Source organism: Sturnus vulgaris, chromosome 2 (assembly GCF_052056855.1).
Source record: "Sturnus vulgaris isolate bStuVul1 chromosome 2, bStuVul1.hap1, whole genome shotgun sequence".
Lineage (NCBI taxonomy): Eukaryota > Metazoa > Chordata > Aves > Passeriformes > Sturnidae > Sturnus > Sturnus vulgaris.
In genome coordinates this window covers 18,183,640-18,203,488 of record NC_142244.1, presented here as the reverse complement: position 1 = coordinate 18,203,488, position 19,849 = coordinate 18,183,640, and the positions used below count along the sequence as shown (strand labels likewise).

General features: G+C 36.4%; 1 long non-coding RNA gene across 1 annotated transcript in view; it reads right to left on the bottom strand.

Annotated features, from left to right (window-relative positions):
- LOC148224642 (uncharacterized) overlaps positions 1 to 11,146 on the bottom strand; it is a 435,112-nt gene extending 423,966 nt beyond the window's left edge. Inside the window, exons 1-3 of the long non-coding RNA XR_015800733.1 lie at positions 11,043 to 11,146; positions 10,006 to 10,200; positions 958 to 990 (exon numbers count right to left, since the gene is read on the bottom strand). This is a non-coding gene — a long non-coding RNA (uncharacterized LOC148224642). The remainder of the gene's footprint in view (positions 1 to 957; positions 991 to 10,005; positions 10,201 to 11,042) is intronic.
- Positions 11,147 to 19,849: the final 8,703 nt, after the last annotated feature.

The following is a 19,849-nucleotide window of genomic DNA, read 5'->3' as shown; positions in this document are numbered from 1 at the left end:
CAAAAACATCCTTCTGACTTGAAAACTCTATCAGAAACAGAGACTACTACAATCATTTCCTCCCAGTCCATCCTTCCCCATCACACATTCCCTGTTCCCACATCTGCAGAAAGAATCAAACACAGCTATTTCGTGCCACTCCTTGGTACCCGGCTTTCCAGAAGCTCACATCTGCTCACGATGTGAGCTAACAAGATGGGTGAGAAGGAATCCAAGACACATCCACAGGGGCCTCCCTTCAACTCACCAGTGTTTCTTGTCAATTCTCTGCCAGTCTTCCTGACAGGAGCCCTGGAAATACCAGCTATGATGACTGTATTGATAAATGGAAAACATTTGGGGTTTTTTAAACCAGCCAACTGATTTCAGACAAGACAGCCCATGGCTGCTGACAAGAATTTAATAAATTAGTTGGATGAACTCCTGGAACATATTCAGATCATTATTGGATAAGATTCTGGTTTACATTTAATATAAGACACCTCAGCAAATAATAGAAATTAAGCTCAGTGATGAATAAACTTTTCTTCCTGTCACCCCACAAAATCTCACTGAAATGTGACTTGAGAACATTTCATATGCTTAAACCATTGAAAGAGACAAAGAGTGATTTGGGATAAGATACAAAACATAAAATTTTGTTGTTTTTTTTCCTTTCAATTCCAAAAAAAAATTTAATACAGAGCAAGAATAAATAACTTTAAGAAGTCCCACAAATTTTAGAAAGGTGCTGCATACATGACAAAATCATATTAGGTTAACTGACACAAACTGCCCAGTGAAGTGTAAATTGCTCTTCAACCCTTGCCACACACAGAGTTAATTCCTTTCTCCACGAAAATAAAGTCAGCATTGGAAGAAATCTTATTTTGCCACAAGTGACTGAAGGAAAGCAAGATGATATAACCAAGGCAATCATTTGCATATTACAGTGCTGCTCCACCTCAACCTACTCACCACATTTCATCACTTCACTTCCAAATCCACGGCCTAGAAAAGCAAAGAGAAATAGCATCACTATTTCTGGTTTTACATTAGTGAAAAAACCATGGAAAGTGTAAAAAACATCAAATTATGGATCAATTTTCCATTATTTTTCCTAGGGTGTCAGGGTGCACTCGCTTTTCCTATTAATTTATGCTTTTCTGTTTCTCTCCTCAGATGCACCCTAACACTTTGTTGGGTGCATTTTGCCAATTTAAAAAGTGGAATTTGCACAGCCTAACACTGCTGCAAGTATTGGAAACCACAGAGGGGCTGGAAGAAAGTAAAAGCTCTCCAAGCAGCCCAGAGCTGAAAGAGAAAAGGAATTCTTGAGTGCTCCCCTTACTGCTTTTGTGATCTTTTCAAAACCAAAAGGAAACTGAGAAAATCAGAGGCTGCAATTTCATCTCCCTGCTTTTCATTTTATGTGTTCCTTTACTTGTCACCCTCTGTCTGAAGAAAGAAAACAACCTCCCACCTCCTCCTAAAAAAACATTTGCTCAAACATTTCAGCCTCGTTCTATCAAGATCTTAACAAAACTGCCTTTGCTGGATTATAATGGCAAGATAATTGAATTGAGTACTACTCTTGTCACCAAGTTGGTTATCAACATTCAGCCCTTGTCTAGCCCAATCCTACATAACCAGTAGAATATATTAATAGTTTAAAGTGTCATTTAAATTATCTGTAATACACACATTTACAGTCTCAAATTTCAGCATATTTCGTTTTCTAGATAACACACATACAAACAGGTCTCTTGGAACCTCTTTCTGGCATTACTATAATTATTCCTAAACAATGAGGTCAAGTCATACCTTCCTTTACCACTTTTGCTTGCAGGACAGTGTAGAGAGGCTTACATCCCCTTGGTTCACATTTAGAAGAATATTATCTTCAATTCTATGAGCTAGATACTGAATTTTCACTTCAGAAGATCACAGAAAAACCCCAATCCATGTTTTTTGCATACTTACCAGGCCACACAAAAATTCACTCCAACTTCCTTCTTTATCTTTTCTGGTAATTCTTCATTTAAAACAATGGCTTATAGACACTTCCATGCCTATACTCAGAGTTCTTTCTGCAGCTTACTTGAAGACGATTCATCACAGAAATCAAATCCACCTGAGAAGTCAAAACATTTCAGATAGCAGTCACCTGGTTTGGGGTTGGTTTTTTTTTTTTGTATTTATTCTGGCAGTGTGAGTCCATGTGTCAGCAATCTCAGTTAATTATCTTGTTCCAGCAGTTATCCTGATTGTTCCATATCCACCTGAGGCTAAAACGTCTGTGGAGATGGAGGAGTTGATTGTGATCTACAATGGCAGAAAACTTTGAATGGAGTGAATTCACATTGCAAGCAAGTTTCCTCCTCTAGTGCTTTCTACTGCCCAGTGATGTCCAGTTTTATTGCTTTTCCTAGGATGGTTTTATTGGAGGATCCATCCTGGGGAGGGGTTTTATTGCTATAAAGCTGAGGAGATCAGTCCTCCATCATGGACACCTGATAAGTTTGTAAGAGTAGTTCCCATTTCTATGTTCTCTTCAATTCTTAATCAATAGAAACATTTATAGGGAAGTTCAGGATTTGGGTTGTTCCATATCAAAATCTCCTATCATAGAAAGAGAAGGGGATTTCTCCTTTTTTTTAATTCTTTTTTTTTTTTTAGGAATAAAGACTTATTCCTATTATCTGTAAGAAAATTCAGATGTTTCTTCTAGTAATCAACTAGCTCATGGGTAATAACATTTACTTTATATCTGAAAATAGAGGAAATTTAAGAAATGCTTGAGGCAAATTCATCTGAGTGTCTCAGATCTCAAAAGATTTTATGACTTCGACATCTGGGCACTAAAATGATTTTTTAAACATGAGTATGGGTTGATGAAAAAAATAGACTAAAAATCTTTCTCTTATTTCTTTTAAAGGTATTATTCTCTTTGAATTGCATCATTTTACATACCATCTCAAGAAACAGTAAATAACTTCCAGAAACCTTTCTATGCGTGTTCTTTTTATTTTTTTGATTCCTAATTGCCACTTTAAACTTATGCATCAATTTTTGCTTGAACATCCCCGCAAAAGAAAAGTTTCCACTTTTCAGGACTACTGCAGCAAATAGAGGAAGCTGATCTATTACATCTAATGATTTGTCAAGTGGGAGCACAGCTATTTGGGGGAAAAAAGAAAGCTTTTATTCTGCTCTTAATGTAAGATAGAACTGCTACCAGAATAGGCATGAGATTCTTTTCCTTGATACTACAGTAACAGTTAATTATCAATATTTTAGAAATGTAAGCTGAATTATTTAGGATAATACACTTCTGAGGGGTTTTTGAGTGACTCCAGAAAATTTGCACTGTGGCTTGGATTACATTGTAAAACAACTGCTTTTGTTGGTGTGTCTTCAGTAAAGAATAGGAAGAAATTCTAATAATGAATGGCAATTTGAAGCTAAAAGAATACTTTTGCTTTTATGGATTTCACTGAAACACCACACTGAAGAGCATGTAGAAAGGGACCATTTAATAAATAGCATAAATCATATCAATTACATCCTATTTCTTACAGAGATACTCAGTGCCATAACCTGTTTTTTTATGTAAGATGGTTGACGGATACAAACTCCTTTTCTCAGTCTATGTTCAAAACTGCTTAACAAAGGGGAGAGCAAAGACAGTTTTGGTCTCCACAAGCCTTCTCCAAATTATATTCTGTGCAACTTCTGTTGATTTCTAAAGGCACCATTAAGCTGGGCTGAGGACTCGAGCTGTTTCACAGACGATTGTGTCCTCCCTCTGGACTCCGGGCCAGCTGCAAATTGTGTGGCTTCTGTCTGCCACTCCTGAGGACCTGAAAAGTGAATGTGGAACCAGCAAACTGAACAGAGCACAGCTCTGCCTTGGTGTCCAGCTCTGGAGGAGAAAGGATGGGAGCAGCTTCATCTCATGGCACAGGTTCTCTCCTGGTTGTCTTTACCTGGCTGGCAGTCCGTGTGGCACTAAGGGACATGACTTAGTGCTGAGTAAATGCTTGGATTCAGTGATCTTAAAAGACTTCTCCAACCTCAATTATTCTATGATTCTGTCAAGTTATTCTTGCTTATGAAGCAAGTTGGGCTGGAGTTATGATAAAATATGGAAACTTCTCTGCATGCTGGAAAACTGAAATTCTACCTCTGTGATTTTTGCAGCAGTGAAGAGAAGCTCAGTTTCCTGCACTACAAAGGAGGCTCTTTTGCTCTTACTCGGCTGAGTAAGAGTGGTGAGCACACCATGAGGTTCACATCCCAGATGGTGAAGTACCACTGAATGATTAAAGGGAATACAAATAAAAGAGTAATCCTTGGATATGGAGTATTTTAGTCTGTTGGAGCTATAAGGTTTTTAATATATTGAACTTCAACTTTTTGGAGGTCAGATGATGCTTCATTCTCAGTCAGAAGATTAAAGCTGCATATGAAAACCAACGTGATGCTGTTTGTAGATTCCTTCTGAGTGTGATTTTTGCAACAATTCTCAATCTCTATTTCAGTGAAAAGGGTAAGACCTTATTTCAAGAAGGTTGGCAATGGGTAAGCACTCAGGAAGAAGCAGCTGCAAGTAAAGCATTCCTCCTTGCTGAAGGCACACTGTCAGTGCCTCTTCAGTTGTAGATATCAATTGTAATAACTCTTTGGGAACAGTTTCATTTTAGTTTTCAAACCAAGAACTATGTGAATTATATGAACTATAATACAAAAAAAATATATAAAAATCCACTATTTGTTTTACCTACCATTTAAAAAGTGGCAGAAGTTTTCCATAGAATGTGTCTGGGTGGAAGGATGCATGTTAATGGCATGGCTGCTGTGCCAGGCTGCTCAGATAAAAACAGCAGACGAGACAAGCCTCTGATGTATGCTGAGATAGAGCTCAGCTCAACATATACAGATTTCTTGAGAGAAAGAACATTTTGTGTTTTGAGAACTCCAGGTTGATACTGGAAGAGCACAAGGCAACTCTTCTTCCACATTTGTCTTTCAATGTATCACCCAAAAAAAAAGTTTTAAAAAAAACTGAATAGATCAAGTACATGACAGTAGCATTTGTGTGGAAAACAAAAGGGCTCAAATCCAAGCTGTCAGCCCTATATCAATTTTTTCCATAAACTTCTTGGAGGACTTTTCAGAATGTCATGGAAATAGAGCAGTCCCAGGAAGGTGCCATTTGGTACTCCAGAGCATTCTCCTTCTATTTGCAAAGAAATATCACAGGAACAGCCTGTTCTCATAGTGGGATGGGAACTAACCCTCTCCATAACAGTTTCAGTGCCAAGCAGCAAGCCCCCATCTGTCTGCCAGCAGGAGAGAGAGAAAACAAATGAAAAATGGAAAGAAGCAGCAACCAGAATTTGGGCATAGGAGAGAAACATCTGCTCAAGGGACAGGAAAAAAAAAAAGAGCTTCTGAGAGAATCAGAAAAAGAAGCATAAAGCAGGTGAAAGAACATAACCATGTTCCCAAAAAAGAGAAAGAGAGGGAGGAAAAAAAACAGGTGGTGGCCATAAAAATAAAGGAAATTTTTAGAAAGAAAGGAAGGGAAACATAAAGCCAAATGTACTGTGGGTATTTGGGTATTTGGGTGTTAATAACAAGAGATTTGATGGACAGAATGGCTGAATAACAGTGGGTTCTGATGGTTATAATAGATGGGATTAGTCATTGGGTTTGGTCTTTGTTTTTCATCTTTTGAAATCCATGTCATAATAAAAAACAAAATAAAGATGATTACATGAAAGCTATTTTCCATATTTGCACAGAAATTGTGGGGGAGAAAAAAAAATCAGCTACTTATGTGCAAATTTCCTGAGTTTTTTTGATTGTTCCAGAAAAAACAGATGACCATTCCTGTGTGCCTAGATGAAAAATGTGGGTAAAATTTACTAAAAAAAAAATTTAAAAATCAAAATAATAAAATGGAATTAAGTACAAAATCTTTAATCCTCCCAGAGATAAACACAAGTAGCTGCCACAGATGGAATGATCCAGCAATAAATGATTCAATAAATTGCTGTGATTGTTAGTCCTGAAGACTTCAGATTTAGAAATTGGGCTTCTTACAATTACCTTAAAAACACTCATGCATGAAAAAATGTAAATAACATCTGATTTTTTTTTATATATTTTATTTTGAGATAGCTACACTTTGAGCACCTAGATATCATTCTTTGGAGTATTTTCTTTAATTTTTAACTGGGTTTTTTGTTGTTTTTTTTTTAAAGTGTAACAAATGTAAGGTTTTGTTTCTATATATAAATTTTCTGCCTTAGTTTCACTAAACCCAGAACAAGACAGCACAATAATTCATTGTCATTTCATGCATGCTGCCATGAGAATGATTAAACAAATGCTTTCCCAAGGCATTGCAAAGTGTCATTCAGCTGTGGCAGGTTTCCATTGCTGATACCCAAATGCAACAGGTAACAGCCATGAATTTAGATTATCCTGCAGTATAGTCCTGTAATTCTCTTTATTCTGTGTATGCAATTTTCTGACTCTGTCAGCATTCGTGGGAAATGCTTATCTTAGCTACTACAACATTGTTGTTTTGTTTTTGTAGTTTACCAGAATTCTAAACTCTTAATAAAACTTTAAGGTTCAATGACAGCTCCCAGTACTTTTTAGCATTTTATCACAGCTGCTCATTATAATATTAAAAGTGCTCCCAATTTGTGGCCAGTCTTGAACAAGCAGAAATGTATCAAGTGTTTAGAAAAGGAGAAGGAAAAAAAAATAGACACAGATTTTCTTCTACACTTTGATCTTTCCTGTTCTGTTGTCTCATGCAAAATATTTTACCTCTTAGTGATGCTTTCCTGGTGGTGTATCAGAGATAATTCACAGAAGAAAATATACCTGCCTCAAAATACAGCAGGAGCATTTCTAAAAAGATTTCTAGATATGTATAGCCTTTGATGTTTATTAGTCTCACTGCATACTAAAAATTCAAATCAATGCATCAGAAAACCCTTGAGACAAATGCATAATTCATATTTTCTATTTACTATACTTGTTCTATGTATTATATCAGCTTTTATTGATTTCTGTTCATGGAATATTCACAAAATAATAAAATTCTCAATCTTATTATATATTCTAACTTTTAATCTCATTAATTCCTTCAGAGCTGACTTCTAAAAAGATGACACTAATGTCAGTGTTTATTTACCTTAACTAGTGCTACACTGGCCATTTTTTAGATTAGTAAATTACCAGAGGTTGTGGAACTTTTTGGAACACACATCAGCATATTTGTCCAATTATTTTAAGGATGTCTTTCCTCCTCACTTGAAGCAAAGCCGATCATTTTTTCTTACTGTACAATTGCATTGTATATCAATAGGGGATGGATATTTCCCATTCATTTCTGATCAAAGAAATTATTTTGATGCTTGCTGTATGGGAAGCTCTTGTTATTTTAGATTTGTCTGTTTTATTCACCTGTCACTGTCACAGTTTGGTGTGGCACTTTCCATTGAGGTGTTTCTACAGCTGAAGACAAAAATATTTTACAATAAAGTGCTGTCAGCATGACTGAATCTGAGATCAGCTGCACCTCAAAGAGGTCACGCTGTGCATAGAGGGTGCTGTAGGAAAATCAAATTGCAGATGGTTTGAAAGGGAGTAAGAAAGGGGCCTAAAAAGGGAAGTAAAATTTCAGACAGTGTTCTGAAAGTCTTCTCTGGAAGAAAAAAAGTAAATCCATGTATAAACCTGGGAATAAGAAAAAGCCTTCAACCTTTACCTGCATCAACAAAATCTATTCTGTGGTTTAAATCCAGCTCTACAGAACCCAGCTTAAAATATTGACTTATTATTATCTACTATCTAGATTTATATGCTATAATAACAAAATTTTACTCATTATGAAGTAAAATTTCATTAACCAGAGGGATAGAAGACTTAATACAAAGATGCCATTTTTTGAGGGCTGATGGAATTAGAATTGTTGTCAACCAAAATCTTCCTGCTTTCCCTTTTGAAAACATGTGAGAAGCAGTTTTCAGACAAAATTTGGAATCTTAATTTCTGAAGTGTACCTAGAATATAAATAGGATCACAGTTTGAGTTTCTTATGCACCCATTCTGCAGTGAGAAATACCTCTGGCCTTGATTTCTGCAGTATTACAGTACTTTTTCTAATTCACATAAGAGGACGAAGAAAACAAAGATACACAAGCTGAAGAATTAGGACTTGCAGCTGCAGCCTGTAAAATTTAAAGAAAAAAAAAATCAAAATAATCTAAGAATGGGCCACTTCCCAACCATCCTAAGAGTAGTAAATATGGTGTAAATGATGCTTAAACCAGCATTTGCTGAGAGAACCTTAGTCCAGGTAGAAGCAGTTACTCCTTTCACATTATCTGTTGGATTATAAGATCATTACTGCTGAGCAGTTCCCTATTGTTTGTTTATAAAGCACCTAAAAATTGAGGAAAGCCCTGAAGCATAATGATTTCCTATTAATGAAACAACAAAAAATTGTGGGATTTTTCATGTGAATGTGTATATATATGGAGGGGAGGGAGGTAGGGGCAAACAGACCCTTTGTTTTCAATGGTTTGAACTTCAGGGAAAATAGTTTTGCAATGAGTTAGCCCCCAGAATCCACAATATGAAACAAAAAGATTATGGAACCTATTTTTCTGTGGTATAACTTCCTAAAAGATAACAGACCTATTGGAGACAGGATTTACACTTAGTTCACTCACAACTTCTGGAATAAAGATAAAATGGAAGATAAAATGAAGTAAAGATTTTCATGTGATTTCAGCAATCCACAAAAACCCCAGAGTTTTCTGTAACATCAATTTTCAGAACTGGTCAGTGCAAGACCTTCCTTAGACACTGATAACTCAGATATCAGTGAAAACAATAAAAATGCAGCAAGACAGCAGAGAAGACAATGAAAATGCAGCAAAGTGCAGTGCATAATTCCTCAGGTCTTTCTGGTAGCTCTGCCAGGGAGTCTCAGCATTCATCATACACTGAAAGAAAATTTTAGGGAGTATCAAAGGAAAAAAACCTATTTGAACTGCATCTTTACACATCACTTTGACCTCACAACCCGGTTTATCAGTTCTTTAAAGAAGAGACCACGTGTCAGAGTAATTGGCAATTTTAGCATTTCACATTCAGAGGGACAAATGAAGAGTGGGGAGTGCTGCAGGCTCAGTTTTACCTTGTGCACCAAAAACTGGACTTGTTTTTGTGACTGCACTCATCCAAATCCAGCCAGATAAAGCCTGGAATGGTTTTCAGGGCTTGTGCTGCCTCGAAGGGAACTGCAGAAAGGCATGAGGATGTTCCTTGTCTCATAACCACCCCTCATTGCTCATGGTTTACTTCTAGGCTTTGTTACCAGCTGCAAGCCATTCTCATCAATTCCCATGCAAACAACTCAGAAGACTTTAATTTTATAAAATTGCACATTTTTAAAGAGCACTTTCAATGGGCATGGCTAAAACGACAGTGTCTGTATTGACAAAATCAGTCAGAAAAAAAAAAAAAAGAAAAGCCTCATTTCAAATCATAGCCAGCTTATTTATCACACTCAAGCTGCCAAGTATGGCTGTGCAAAATCTGTCAGTTTTTAAATGCCTTCCTGCATATTCAAAGCCTCTTCAAAGAATATTTCCTGGAGTTACATCACATGCAGCCACCCACACCTCCCCACGTCCTGCCTACACCTCCAAACTCCTCAGGGTGACAGAGCAACATTAACCTATCACATCTGCAGGGTTATGCAGGGTTTCATTTTGATTGGGAGCTCTTTTAAGAAAAAAAAAAAAAAAAAAAAAAAAAAAGAACAAAAACCCCCTTGCCTTTTTCAACATTAGGTTTCCTAATACCTAAACTCTCTTTTGGAGACTATTTCCACTAATAATGAGTGCTGGCTGCCAGGGGCCCTTTAGGTAATGATTTCTGCAGGAAGTCTTGTTAAACAAAAATGTAAGAAATAACAACCTCACCCACCAGAACTCCATGTTGTGAATATTTGTACAGCAAAATTCCAGCAAGGATTCCATTCTGCCACTTCAGCTCCACAGAGCCACACTTGGCTGAAGATGAACAGCTCACTGTAGATGGAGGGATTGAGTTCAGGCAGGGAAGGATTACTCACCATGAGTTACTATGGCAGAATTTGGCCAGAGAAACCAGGGTAGTTTTCTGCAATATCAACATATTATTTTAGAACAGCTGGGAAATGGATATTAAAAAAGGAGAAAGAAAAAAAAAAATATATATATATATATAAAGACAAAACAAAACAAACAAAAAGGCAAACAAAAAACAAAACAAGCAAAAAAACCCCAACAACAACAAAAAACCCCAAACCAAACCAAAAAAACCCCCTGAGTTTATGAAGGAGGATCAAATACTGTCTTCATTTAAGCAGGAATTCTGTTTTTAATTCATCTAATTGTGTTAAATTGCTAATAGGCTAATTTGAAGAGCCCAGCACATTCAAGGGGCTGGTATTTAATTTAAAAAATCACACTTCACACAATGCAAGACAAGGGGTCAATGCTTGAATGAGGAGCTCCCTTGAGAGGATAAGGCACAATTAATGCTGCAGAAACTTCTCATTCATTTCTCTGCTGCTAAATATCACTGATTGGGAAGGACACGATTTTTTCTTAGTAATTTTTTTTTTTTTTGCATAGATTTCCCTCTTTTCCTTGTCTCTTTATCTGACCCCTGCATCCTTCCCTCTAGTGGATTTTGACTCTTATCTGGCTTTATGCTTTTGTGATTATATTGATACATTCAGCCCTGAGAGCATTATCCATACAGACTTCTGCCATGGACACTGGAGTTTCAACTATGCCATTTTAGTGTCCAACCCTGTCCCAGGAGAATGGCTTCTCCTGGCTTAAAAGGATTTTACAAACCCCTAAAAAAAACCGGGCAGACTTCAAGGCATTCCTAAAAAAAAAATGTTTCAAGCTGCTATGCCAGTCAGCCTCCACTCCTTAGCTTCAGGATAAGACCTTGTAAGTGTTCCCTACCTCAATTCAATTTTATTTCGAGGCATTGCTTGGCATGAGGAAGGTGACAAAATCCAGCCCCTGTTAGGACAGCATGCACACACCAAAGTGAAGGAGTCAGAGGTTCTGGGAATACTGATGAGCAAGGAAAAGAGATTATTTCAACACAAGGAGTTTTAGCAAGCAGAGAGAAAGAGAGACTGCTTGGTGAATATATTCAAGAGTCCTGGCAGGCATGATTATATAGGTAGAACTCAGGGTAATTTTCAGTCAGGGAAGTTTCTTCCTTGCTCCTTAAGTCAGGGCATTTAAAATCGAAGTTCGCTATTGCTCAAGTGAAGAAACATCCAGGAGAATATCTATAAATAGCCGTGAGGATCTTTAAAAGGTAGTTTTTGTCATTGGCAAGATGCTTTCACAATTAGAAAACTCTGCCTGGGGTTCTATTAACCACAATAGCCTTTCCTCACCAGCCAGATTTCTCAATTAGCACTAAGAGCTGCTTCTGGCTCAATACTTCCCATAACTAAAACTGTGCTTGTTATCCTCAAGTGTTTCAATTGAGATTAGTGACCTTCTGTTATTTTTTTACATGACAGTTATTTGGTGTTGACCTTAAAGAGAAGGTGTTTAAATGTATATGAACATATATTCATAACACTTCAGGAAAAAATTACATTTATATTGCATGGAAAGAATATAGCTTTCTCTTTTTAGCATTTCTGGTTCTTACAGACTTTATTCTATGGACAGTGTTAATGACTTATAAAGTGTAAGACTTTGCTGTTTTAAAGAAAATGTCACGATAGATGACATAGATGATTCCTCCCTGCAATTCAATCTGTACACAATATTTGAGCAAAAGATCAAGTACAGCATCTTTTGAAAAAAAAATATTAAAATTAAGAACCAATGGAAAACAATAGTGGGAGGGCAATGGCAAATGTGTGTGCAGCCTTTGGCAATAATCTAAGAAAAAGACAAATTACCTTTACATTCTGTCAGCAAATAGGTTGATAAAAAAATACTTATTCACTGGACACAATCTCATTCCTTTTAGGCTTCAGCAGTACATTCTCCTCACTTCACAGCTGAAATAACTGCTTTCAGAATTGCTTCACAGGTCTGAAAACAACTCCCTGGAAAAAAATGTCACTTGTGTTCTCTTTCCCCTATTGTATTTGTGTGATTCACTATGAATGTTCAGCAGTCTTAGGCATAGTACTTTGGTTGCAGTAGTGTAATTATAGAAAAAGCAATTTTATGGTATATCTTAGGGGGAAAAATAGCATTTTATTAAGAATATAGGCTTGATTTGTCTTGGATACCTCTGTGATCTAACTGTAAGAACTATAAAAATTCTTTACCATTGGCTCACAATTGTTATGTCAGAATCAACTAGTAGAAATTAAATTTATCATGAGAATAATTTCAAGTGGAATTTTCAGTAGAACATTCACATGCCCACAAAATATATCCTTTCCACCTTTAATATATTTAAACAGAACAAATATCTGAATCAGCAGACAAACTCTTTTCTCTAGGTGAACAACACCTTAAAAATAAAGATTATCTAATATTTCATGTTACACTGAGCCTTCCACATCTGTTCAAATCTGTAATTGCAAATACAAAAAGAACACAATCCTGAATTATACTTGTAAAAGTTAGATTAAGTGATTTAAATACCTGTGCATGATCCTTGTTCAGTGCAGCACAGATTTACATTGCTTTTCTTCTGGCTTAATTAAAAACGAAGAAATAGGTTCTTCCTGGAGACTATGAAAATCTTTCATACAATATAATTTATATAATAAATAATATAATTCATCGTAATCTGAAGCTTCCCTTGCATCACATACTGTATGAAAATCCTTCCTAGAGTATAATTTATACAATAAATAATATAATTCATCATAACCCTTGCTTCCCAAAGCGTCACAGAAGCATTGATAACAAAATCTTACACTTCAAAGTCAAACACTTTGGACCTGTGACATCACTCAGGTGCTGTTTCAAACTTAATTCTAAGACAGTTTGTAATCTTCAAAGTCTTACTAAGCATCATTACAAAGAAAAAATATTTTAAAAAGCAATAAATGGCATCCTCCCCATAGTGCAGATACACAGTCCTCTAAAAAGTCCACGTTTTTGTAAGAAAAAAAAATTAAAAAAAGAAAAAATACACTGAAACTTTACAATCAATAGGTTCTACATAGGAAATTTCTTGGAACTTTCAATATGTTTTTGCCCAAATTCGTCTTCTTTACCTATTTTATTTTCTTTATGTAGTTACACATGCAAGGGCTTCATAATAATCTCGAGGTCCTAAATCTGTTGGTGTTCTTACATTTTTATAGCTAGTTAATGGTCTCTGTTAAATAATTAATAAAAAATTTTCTCAGAGAGTGTGCCTGTGGTTCACTTTGAAGCCCTTTGTCACAGAGAGGGAAAAAGTTCTTTTTATTCATCAGATTTTAAGACTTTCATTTAAGACCTACTGAATAAAAGTCCTGAACTAGTAAAAACAAAGGAACCAGAGAATATGTTCAATAGAAATTTATACCTGCTGCATTTTGAAGCATTTTAGAAGAAAACTTCATTGGAAAAGAGATCTCAAAATAAACTGGCTAATAGGTAGGCATTTCTTAGCCTCTGGAATCATACTGGAGGTCCCAGATGTAAATTATCAGGTTTTTTTCCCCTTCTTAGAATTTTCAGGACCTGGCTTATACCAATAAACTGAAACTCCTCCACTTCTCTGTTTCAAAATAATAATACCTTGTGAGCAGAGTAATGAAAATGCTCCCACTGTAATTATGCAGAGCTTCTCTACGTGTGAGGAATTTGGAATAAAATTGTGCTTTTTAATTCTTATGTCTTCCATGAGATATAGAAGTTAGAGTACATTTAGTTGAATTACAGGTTTAAGACCCGTTTTCACTATTTCATGAAAACCTACTATTAAAGTGGCTGCTTTCTCAGAAATTTGTATTTTTGTGTCAAAAATATTTTCCTCATAGTTAGAAGTAATTTCTTTCAAGGATGCATAGCAACTCTGCTATATCACCACTTTGAAGGTTACCAGAAATGAAGAAGGATTCCGTGGATTTTTGTAGGAATCAGTGTTTTATTAGGAAAATTAAATATTGGAATAATAAACAGGATTCCTTCATTCACCCTGAAATTAATGTATTTTGCATCCCTGCACTACCTCACTAGAATATCTCTGAATAGCTGTCATCTCAACAGCACAGTTTGTTCCAATACTATAAAATTTGTGTAAAAAGAAAAGGAAATAAAATAGTTTTACAATACCTGCTACTGAATTGGGGTTTGACATCTGAGTTTTGATAGGCTTCAGATTTTCTTCTCTATTCCAACAGAATCATAGAAATAAATAAGTCAGAGTTATGCTTTAAATATATATTTTATATATATTTAGTCTCCTAAAACCCCTGATGCACAACATTATTTCACACAATTTTATGTGGCTTTCAATTTTTTCTTTCTTTAGATCTTAGAACATCCTAAGAAAGAGAAAGAGAATAAAGATTCATATACATAAGGAGAGATGCCTAGGTGGGCAAACATTTTCATATATTGTGATTTAATTCAAAGGGCCATTAAATGCTGAAAATTTAACTGAATCTCAGAGAGAATTACAATTCAGACTATTACAGAAGTAATAAAATAACTGAACTCTGGGGCTGTTCTTCACTAATATAAACTCTTACATGTCAACTAACTGGCTGGCCTGTGGAAATTAATGCCAACAGACCCACACTGGTGCCTTTGGTTTCTCACACTACTTTATCTTCCAGTTTCTGTTCTTGCTGTTAAGAATGTTTAAATTTTATTTACACTGCAGCCTTTCAGCATCCTCTCAATATGTTCCATTTTCCCCCAAAACATTAATAGATTGACTCTCATTACAAACTCAAAAAAAAAACCCAAAAGCAACCAAAGCCAAAGCAGTAGCAAAAATTATAGAATGAAAGACCCTAAATGCCCTAAATGTAATATATCAGTTAAACAGAGTTTAATATTAGTATAAAATTAGATCATCTATTCATACATTGCCTTTGCAGCATCTTGTCTGTAAAGATCTTCAGCAAATTAAAGATTTTAGTTAATTCCTCACAAAGAGCCATCTTGTAGTATAGACATGCTCAATATAAAGAAAGTCATGTTGAGATCTTTTCTGCTTTGGCAGATTAGTTGGAGACAAAGTATTTCAGCAGAGAAGAATATAAAAATTTGGATCCTTAATAAATATTTTCCTTATATGTCCACCTCTGAGTCCATGAAGTTTTATCTCTCTTGGTTTTTTACATTACAGGGAGACAGGGAATTTAAACTGTAGCACTTAATTCACCCTGAGAAACTCCTCTATGCCCAAAGATATGAGGATTTCAGGAACCCTGTCACACAAATACTTTGAGATTGGGCATCTCACATACACAGATCATTTAGTGCCTCTTTAGACAAAGGCAGAAAATAAAACTATGACACTTGGAATAAAGAATCATGATTCAGAGGAAAAGGTTGAACGTGGACACAAGAAGAAATGGAGTTTAGGAAAGTATAGAAATTTTCATGCTTTTGTATTTATTAGTTGCAGCCACAACTGCAGCACAAATGACTGATGGCTGATGAGTGAATATTTGTGTGGGTTCAACAAGCTTCATTATTCAAAAGTGGTTTTTTTCCTTCTCTTCATTTCCTTTTCACAGAAACCCTACTGATGCTCTAATCAGGCATATTGGACATGAACAAATTAGCATAAGTTTAGCATATCACAATAATTCACTTCAATGTCTATACTCCCCCTCACATTATTGGGAGCAGATCAGAACATCTATCAAGAAGTTATATTTTTTACTACATATTCCAGCATTAAAAACAGTCTCCCAACACCATCCTTAAAGGCTCAGCAGTGCTGTGTTGGTTTGTTTAATGCTACTTTTCAATATACTCCATTAGAACTATTTCATATTTTCAATTTTGAATCGAGGGGGTTTTCAGTTATTAGGTTCTTCAAAGAACAGGTTTGTGTGCACTCATCTGAAAGTGTCAGGAATTAATGAACTCCTAAGGAGCCATATGTGATATTGTGCCAAGTTCCTAGAGATACAAACAGAATATATTATCTACCTTGAAAGATACTGACAAACAATTTTTTGGGATAAAAAACTGTTGTCCAACACTTAAAGTCTCTTTGTTTGAAGTCCAAACTCTTGAGAATTGTGCCAGTGCCCTATTTTAGCCCCATAATGACCAATATTTACCTTAGGCTATGGAATGTTCTAGCAAAATAGGGGAGCTGGAAAGGAAGGGAAGGGTCTCATTAGTAAACAATTATTTAATTGCTTTTATTCTCGCCTTTGGAACATGCACTTTTCCACCCATAAATGGCATCTTTATCTTCTCTCTGCTGAAGCACCCATGAAAATTTACTTCCTCTGTTAATCTTGGGTGTTTTGGGACTAACTAAACATGTTAGATGCAGGATACAGAAACAGATAAAGTAATAGGTAGAATCTCACAGAAACCTCTCTTTTTTCCAGGCAAAGCAGTACGACATCATATGAAATCATATTAAATCCTCATACTGATCAAGGAAAGTGGGATTCCACAGAAAGTAGTGTCACTCAGAGAAAATGAAATATCTTAATGCAGCACCTAACCAGTGACAGTCATCCCTTTTTTATCCATTTTACTCCTTATTGAGAAATCTTTCATTTTGGTTTTTTTTCTCCTAAAAATTTATAATTATTCGTAGCAGAATTATAGTTATTCAAGCAGAGAGAGAAGCCAGTGAACTTGAATATCCAACCTCAAGTCACTGCCCTTTGGTCTGTATTTATCAGGAACTGCATCACCTATAATTTTTTTTAGTCCTGGCCATGAGGAGAAGAGTTTAGGATTACAATTCAGAGCTTTTAATTCCTCTTATGAGAAGTGATTTAGTGAACTGACCTTTTTGGAGATATTCACGACAGAATGATGAGAAAGAAAACAGCTTAGAAGTTTCTCTCTGAACATGGGGCTTCCACAAGGCCTATGAAATATTGGCACCATTGAAATTGACTTAAATACTGTAATTTAATTTGTTTTCATTCTTAAAAAGGTGAATGCCACCCGAAAAATTATAGGTAAAACATACAAGCTACACATAAAAATATGGAAAGAGGTGTTGACTCAGTTTTCCTGGAACACTCTCACAAACAGAGTCAAAATCTGTTCTTTACCAGTGTTTTTACTGCTCCCTTCCTGGAAGCTCTTCAGAGAATCCCCGAATCACCTCTTCTCTCTTCATAGATTTTTTGTTGGAATCTTCCTTTACCTTTGATGGGAAATCCTAGATTCCTCACCAAAGTTTTGTGAGGTTCTTCTCTTCTGCATCCTGGAACGTTTTAGCCTCTTTAGCAAGTTTCTGTACCCAAACTTTCCCCCTTTTAGATGCACCAAATAGTTTCTTTGATTATCACAAATTGCACTATCACATATGCATTGCATAGAAAGTGTACAATCACATCTACCCACACTGCAGGGCTGAAGACAAAAAGCACAAGTAAGCAGCTGACAATAGAGAGGGATAAACACTTGTCTAAGTAATAATTTTATCCATTTTCTCTCTGTTTTAAAGTAAGACATACACGAGGAGCCAATATTGTAGTAAAAATCTTCATACTTGTTATTGCAGTGGGTTCTTAGGACTGTTATTTGAGAGTCAGCTGCTGAAATCTGGTACTGAGAGCTGTCATCTGCTGCCTGCCTACAAGCTGCCAATACATTTTCATTTTTATTGCCATGGAAACAAAGGTTGGCATGACTTAGAGAAAAAGAGGGGAGGGGGGGGGGAAAAAAAGTCTTTTAGACAGCCAGAGTTTTTAAACTTTGACCCAAGATGGAATTCACCTTTATTACCCACAAAGGTCACACTGAAAGGGTCAGACAGGGATAGTGCCTGGAATTGTCCCTTCCTTGTCTGATCTCCCAGCTGTCAAAACTGTGAGCCTGGCCAGATCAAGTCATGACTACCTTCTCTCCAAAGTAGCTGCCTTTCCAAGGCAATCAGGAGTGGGAAAGGAGGATGAATTTCTGGGATTTGTCTCACCTGGAAGCAAGACAGAGCTTCTGAATGTGCCATGTGTGGGAACCTGCAAAGGATTTGGCAAGCATCACAGTCACTTCAGGTCCTGCTAAACACTCCCATGCTGTACCCAGAAAATACATTTTTCTGTAGGAGCTGCGTTTCTCATTGCAAGAAGAAAGCATTTCTGAACTATCAGCTAAAGAAACTCTTTCCATGTCTGTTTAATAGAACAATCCTAGAATAGGAGTCAAAATGGACCCAGCTTTAAGGTGGAACCACCCCTGTCACAGATGTAGTAGCCATTCCCTGAGTCTGTCAGGTATTAAAAGGTTCATGCAGGTGTTTAGCTGTTTTTATTACACCTGACAGTGGCACACTAAAAATGGAGCTTCTATAAACATTTGCAAGCTTCCTTTCATCCATTTTTTTTCTCCCTGATACTTGTTCTTTATTCATCACCAGGTGTCATTAACTGTGGAAGTTACCCCAATTTTTCCATTTTTTTCTCAAGTATTATCCATGGTTTTGAGCAATCATTTAACTTTTAAAATTAGCACAAGGAAAACGACAGTTTAATTAACAATTGGAACACACTATTGATCTCAGTTTAGTTAGCTGGTGTATTTATGGTCTGTTTAATAATTTTTTTAATGATGCCTTGCTATTGACTGCTTGGACCCTCTGTCAATCACAGCTCCTGTCTGATGCACACTTTTTTCCCCCATTTCTTAACTTCTTTTTGTATGACCTTGTCTTTCCTTCCTTTTACTTGAAGAGCCCTAGGAGGGACCTGCTGGTGTTTCTCCTTGATCAGTGAAGTGCCCCCTGTGCTATCCTCTAAATCACACCGTGTAAGACAGAGGCTTAAGCACCTCGAAGCTTCTGCAACACGACTTTTCTTCAGACAGTACATCATCTCCTGAGATCACACAGAGGAAATTGATTCTGTGGGCAGTATTGTGCCTGCAGAACTTCCAAAACTACTGCCCTAAACACAGACTGGCAGATAAAGTAGAAAATTAATAAGGAAACAGGGACACAGGTGTCCCTACACACCTGTTAGATTCCTGTTTTAAAGAATTCAAAGGCTAAAGTTACAGATATTCTGTTTTAGCCTGATGTTTCCAGGTCAATAGGGTGGAGCAGCAATCAGGGTTAGCAAAGGTAACAGAACATTTCCACAGCTATTATTTCAGGGGTTCCATAGCAGCTTCTCATAAAAGTAAAGCAGACATCTCTTTCCCCCCCATACTCCTTATTCTTTACTAAATTATTTTTAAAAGAAGTTTGCTCTAGCTTATATCACAACTGGATGAAAACTCACAGTACATAACATAACAATTTGGTTTCTATTTGGAGCTTGGTATTAAAAATTTTATGATTATATTCCCATTCTTCTACTTATATATGGAAAGCGTAGCAGTGGCTTTCTTGAAATGAACAACAACAAATGATTGTTTAATCATGTAATCACTACCACAGGAGGAAATGAAAAGCCAAACAAGAAACATCGTGTGGCTCACAAGGAAAAGCTGACAAGTGGCAGTGTCACTCCCCTGGCAGCAAACAGGACTTGGGGAAGCAATTAGATCCTGATGACCTGCAGACATTTACCCTCACCTGCAAAGCTCGTTTCAAAGGAGAAAAGCCCTTGGATGAAACAGCTCTGTTCTCCTTTGACAGCCTCCCTGAGCAGCTCCTGTGACCAGGAGAAGGATCTCCAGGG